This window comes from Balaenoptera ricei, chromosome 20, assembly GCF_028023285.1.
Source record: "Balaenoptera ricei isolate mBalRic1 chromosome 20, mBalRic1.hap2, whole genome shotgun sequence".
Taxonomy (NCBI): domain Eukaryota; kingdom Metazoa; phylum Chordata; class Mammalia; order Artiodactyla; family Balaenopteridae; genus Balaenoptera; species Balaenoptera ricei.
The window spans coordinates 42,477,303-42,483,521 of NC_082658.1; the positions used below are offsets into that span (position 1 = coordinate 42,477,303).

General features: G+C 46.7%; 1 pseudogene; it reads right to left on the minus strand.

The window, feature by feature from the left end:
• Positions 1–632: 632 nt before the first annotated feature.
• LOC132355437 (tumor-associated calcium signal transducer 2-like) lies at positions 633–1,597 on the minus strand (annotated as a pseudogene).
• Between the last annotated feature and the right edge of the window lie 4,622 nt (positions 1,598–6,219).

The window sequence follows — 6,219 nt, forward strand, 5'->3', positions numbered from 1 at the left end:
TAGTATCAGCTGTAATAAGGGCAAGTTGAAGAATAGATGCTGAGTTTCTGGGCCAAAGTCTGCCCTCAAACAAAGACATCTAAAATGTGTTCAGGCAGCTGAAACAGGCTTCTTTCCCGATGACAAGCATGTGTGGTCGGTAATATCAATACAAACGATGGTAAATGAGGATACTACCGGGCCCAAGTAGCGAACTCCTCATCAGGAAGGCCACGATACAAGTGGAGCTAATCCATAACCTAAACTGAAGACAGTAAAAGCGCTGTTTCCCATCTAAACGCATTTAAGCCTTCAGCAATGATTGCGGCACTTGTAAACGATGCTGGGTTGTCATACAGACACTTGATTCTTATACATAACCCTATGCCAAACTTCCCTTAACTCTCGAGTCAGGTTTCTGGTTGGACCGAAAGGGGAGGAATTTTAGAAATGCTTCCTTCAGGACAGAAGTCAGAAAGAGAGGTGACCCTGAGAACAGGATCTATTAAATTTGGTGGCGGCGGGGGGGGGGGGGAGGCAGGAATTTGGGAGGAGGAATGCCTCGTTGGGGCCAAGAATCAAGAAGCGTGACTCACTTGGGTCTGGGACCTTGCTGAAAGCTGATCCCCACCCCACCCCAGCCCCGCGGGTATCTACAAGCTCTGTTCCTTTCTCATCTCCCCCAGTTCCTCATCTCCACCTTCTTGTACTTCCCCGACTTCCTCCGGTTGGTGATCACCAGGACGGTCACGCCGGCGACCAGGGCCACCACGACCACCACGATGACGGCGATGAGGCCGCTGGTGAGGCGCTTCATGGAGAACTGGGGGGACTTCTCATCCAGGTAGTAGATGAGCGTCCGCTCCAGCAGCAGGGGCTCTCCGCGCACGCGCACGTCGAGGCCGCGGTGGCCGGTGAAGAGCGACTGGCTCTTGACGTCCCTCTCGAAGTAGTAGGCGGCGTCGGCGATGTCCACGTCGCCGGCGACCTTCTGCGACGTGTTCTGCTGCAGCTCGATCTGGATGGTGGGGTGCTCGTAGTGCACGGCCGCCACGAACTTGGGGTGCAGCGGCTCGCGCTCCCGGAAAAGCCGCCGCAGCTCGGCCTCCAGGTCCGAGGGGTTGAAGGCGCGGGCGGCCGGGCGGTGGCGCAGGTCGATGAGGATGGGGTGGGTGCGCACCAGCTCGTCGCAGCGCAGGCTCAGGTCGCCCTTGTCGGTGCATGCCCACCGAGTTCACACACCACGCACGGACGTCTGGTTGCACTAGCGCGCCTTGAAGCGGCTCTGCTGGTCGCACTCCGGGTCGTACAGGCCGTCGTTGTCCAGGAGCGCGTGCTCGCTCGGCCGCACCGGGGCGCGGACGCTTTTCCGGGCGCTCACGCGCGCCTTGAGCAGCAGGCGCTTGGATGTGAGCGTGGAGCAGTCGACCTCCAGGCCCGAGCCGAGCACGCGGCACTGGCAGCGGCCACCGGGGCCGCTCCGGTCGCACACGGTCATCTTGCTGGTGGGGCACGTGCAGTTGTCCTGCACGGCCGCGTGGCCGATCACCGCCGCCAGTAGCAGGAGCGGCGGCAGCAGCGACGGCGAAAGCAGAGCGAGGCCCGGACCCCGGGCCATGGTGGGGCGGAGGAGTGCGGACGGGGCGCGGGTTGGCGAGCGCTGGGGACTCCGCCGAGCTCGGGCTCCGCTGTCTGAGAAGGTCTCCAGGCGCCTGGGGTTTTGCTTTATGTTTTTGATGTTTTTAAGGATGGGTGCTAGGGGATATTTGTAAATTGCCAGGAATGGTCCAGTGAAAAGATGGAAATTGTTGATGTAACAGAGAAGGGAGAATAATGGGATGGGCGTGGGATGAGATTTTGTCAGGGAGTATTGGAGGGCTGAGGAGGGAAGAAATTATATGAAATATCCTCAAAGAGTGGGAAAATGAACTTACTGGGAAAAAGCAATAATACCGATGGGCAGTGAATGCTCATTTGAGTTGGAAACAATGAATTAAAAAAGAGACTAATCAGCATGATTCAGCTGCTTAGATAAGGGTGTGAAGAAGTTGTATTGCTGCATTTAGCCGGGGTTAAAGTATCTTCAGGTAAATATGATAGAGGATTATGGCAGAACTCCTTGTGTTCCCTCTCCTGCCTCAAAAAGGTCCCCTGGGATTGATAGTTCAACAGAGATTTGACCTCCTGAAACCCAAGAAGGAAAGGGAAAATCCCTTGGAATGGCTGTCTTATTCAGAATAATACTCTGGGTTAGATTAATAATCCAACTTGCTTCCCCTCTTTCAGAGGAAAGAATTGTATGGAGTGTTGAATATGTGCTATATTTTACTTTCATAAGCATATAGTTAGAGTAAAACAAGTCTGAGTTTAAATTCCTCCCAGCCTCTCCACCTGTCAGCCGTGACCTGGTCAGATTAACCTCTCTTGGTCTAATTTCCTCATTTGTAAAATGAGGATCATGATACCTACAGCAGGACTGCTATCAGCATTAAGCTGGGCTCATAGGGCAATGGTGTATAATGGAAAAAGCATGGGTTTTGGGTGTCAGAAAGACTTATGTGTGAATCCAGTTGTATCATTTAATAATTTGACCATCGTAGGCAGGTTATTTCACTGTTATGTGCCTCAATATCCTCACTGGAAAAATGGGGATTATAGGATTATAATATCCTATAATCCTACTTTGAAGGCTAGGAGTAACACTGGTTCCCCACACAGAGATCAAAATGGTGGGAATTGGCTTAGGATTCTATCTATCTATCTATCTATCTACATTTATCCATATTAGAAATATGTATTATATATATGTGTGTGTTACTGTATAAAGCTTTTGGAACAAAATCTCAAACACAGTAGGTGCTTAATAAATATTAGTCCTTTTCTTTCTTGCAGTCCATTCTCCTAGAGCAATAGTTCTTGACCTTAACAGCACTTTAGAATCCTCTGAGAATCTTAGAAAACAAAAGAAAACTTGGTCCAACCCCCAGAAATCCTGGTTTCATTGTTCTGCAGGAGCTCTCTGGCCTGTAATTTTTGAAAGCTTCTCAAGTGAATCTGATTGCGCTCAGGATTAAGAATCACTGCTAGAATTATCTTTCTGAAGCCCAAATGAGACTACGTTGCTTCTCTGCTTTAAAATTTCTCATGATTTTCCACTGTCTACTGAGTGTAGTCCGAGCTCCTGTGACTTTTACGCCAGACCCTTAGCAGTGATTCTCAACTCTCTCAGGACACATGACACGCTCCCGTAAATAACTTCAGCTTGAGTTCAACTGCCCCCAACCCTTTTACTTACCAGTTGTGTGATCTTAGGCAAGTTACTTATCCTCTGTAAGCTTTAATTTTATCATCTGATTTTGCCTTTGCTTCTTCTAACGCTGAACCTTTGTACATGTTTTTCTTTCTTCTTGGAATGTCCTCTCTCTTTTTCCTCTCTAGCAAATGCCATATATTCTTTGAAATTCAGTTTATATGACTTATGGTTACCAAAAGGGTAAGGGGGGGCAGGGATAAATTGGGAATTTGGGATTAACAGATACACAGTACTATATATAAAATAGGTAAACAACAAGGACCTACTGTAGAGCACAGGGAACTATATTTGATATCTTGTAATAACTTATAAAGGAAATGAATCTGAAAGAGAATATATATATGTATAACTGAATCACTTTACTGTACACCTGAAACATTGTAAATCAACTATACCTCAATAAAAAAAAAAAAATTCAGGGGCTTCTCTGGTGGCGCGGTGGTTGAGAACCCGCCTGCCAATGCAGGGGACACGGGTTCGAGCCCTGGTCTGGGAAGATCCCACATGCCACGGAGCAACTAAGCCCGTGAGCCACAACTACTGAGCCTGTGCTCTAGAGCCCGCGAGCCACAACTACTGAGCCTGCGTGCCACAACTACTGAAGCCCGCGTGCCTAGAGCCTGTGCTCCGCAACAAGAGAAGCCACTGCAATGAGAAGCCCGTGCACCGCAAGGAAGAGCAGTCCTTGCTCGACGCAACTAAAGAAAGCCGCGTGCAGCAACGAAGACCCAATGCAGCCAAAAATAAATAAATTTATTTTTTTAAAAAATTCAGTTTATATGTTCTCTCCTCTAAGCTTACCCTGAATGTCCCCTCCTTGACATAGTCCCTCTTCTTTCTTTGAGTTTTCATGCCACTTTGTAAATGCCTCTATTTTAGCTCTTTTCCTGTTGCATTGTAATTTTGTTTTCCACATCTGTCACATACCAGACTTTAAGCTTTTTGAGGGCTGGGCCTGTATCTCATTTATTTCATATTATGTTGGCCTAGCATGGATACTGTTTCATAGTTAAGTGGTCAATAAATCTTGTTGAATTAATGAAGTGAAATAAAATAGACAAAGATTCCTGAAACTGCCAACCTTGTGGATTTAGGAAAGGACCTATATCTTTTGCTTGGTGCTTTGTAATAAATTTTGGCTGAATGAGTGAATAAAGTCAAATGAAACTGTCAGACTGATATCATTTTCTACCTTGACAATGTCCAGCTGACTCATTAAGAGACCATTTCCTCTTGGGAAAAAAAACAAAGCAAAACAATTAAAAACCATCATCAATAAAAGTGGTGAGGAAATTGAATCATGATTTTGTATAAGTGGAATTTCTCCAAAAACCAGTATGGTCTGACTGGTAGACACACATGGTTTCTCAACTGTAGCAAGTGAGAACACACATTTTGTATAACGCTGCAGTGGGAGCTGGTTGGGATATCTTGTTATGGATCCATAAGTGATCACTTCATGCCCTAAAAGTATGTTTTTGAAAATCTTTTTCTCCTCCACTCCCTGCTTCTCATTCAGCAAACTTTGGCATTGTTTTCACAGTGTGATCCGCATGGACTTGGACCTAGAGATGCAGAGATAGATACAGTCCTTGCTCTCAAGTAGCTTAAAGTCTGCTAAGGATAGTGACTAAAGTCTGTTAGAGTCTGTTTTCAAACAGACCAAGAAAATTCCCTAAGCACTGTATAAGTTATAGGAGGTAAGGGAGTGTTTGCTCAATGGTGGCAGGATGGGATGGGCTTTGTAGGAAGTTAGGAAAGGTTTGTAGAGGAAATAAAGCTTGCAAACCCTTAAAAAAAGATGTTGGCAAATTAGACAAGACGGGCAAGGCTCTTTTAAATAAAGGGAACAGCAACAAATGTAAGAGGGTATGAAAATGCCTGTTGTGGGACTTCCTGGTGGCGCAGTGGTTAAGAATCTGCCAGCCAATGCAGGGGACATGGGTTCGAGCCCTGGTCCACTGGGAAGATCCCACATGCCACGGTGCAACTAAACCCGTGTGCCACAACTACTGAGCCTGTGCTCTAGAGCCTGCGAGCCACAACTACTGAGCCCACATGCCACAACTACTGAAGCCTGCACGCCTAGAGCCCGTGCTCCGCAACAAGAGAAGCCACTGCAATGAGAAGTCTGTGCACCTCAACAAAGAGTAGCCCCCGCTCACCTCAACTAGAGAAAACCCACCCATAGCAACGAAGACCCAGCACAGCCAAAAAATAAAGAAAAAAAAAAAAAAAGAAAATGCCTGTTGTGTTTGGGGATCTACTAGTGGTTCAACAAAACCTGAAGTGGATGATGCAGCAAGAGGTGGAATCAGGTGGGTAAGGACTAGCTCCTGTACACCTTATGGGTACGCCAAAGAGCTTGGACTTGATCTTGTAGGCACTGAGAGCCATTAAAGGATGCCAAGTTAGTGATATAAACAGCTTTTTAATTTTAAAAGATCACTCTAGCAGCAACATGGAAGGGAGGGAAGCCTGGAGTCAGGGAAACCAGAAGAATATCACGGTAGTAGTTTAGTGAGGGAAGAAGGCAGTAGCAAAAGGGAAGAGGAGAAAGGAGCAGATCTAAAGGACATTAAGGTGGTGACATTGATAGCACTCCCTTACTGATTAGATGTAGGAAGACGGAGAGAGAGAAGCCTGAGGTAGCTCCCAGGTCTCAAACTTTGGTGACTGGGTGAGGGGGGCTCTGTTTATGGGGATGGGGAATATTGGAGGGCTAGGATAGTGTGAGAACAACATAATAAAGTTTAATTTTGAGAAGGTCTGAGTTTGAGATTTCTGTGGAACACCTGAGTGGAGTTTCTAATGGTCATTTGGAAATAGGAATTATTTCTTTGCAAAAGGAGCTAGAAACTTCTAGATCACAGCTTCAGGGTCTTAATTAAAAGTAAGCTGAGAGAGTGATTGGCTATAGATAACAA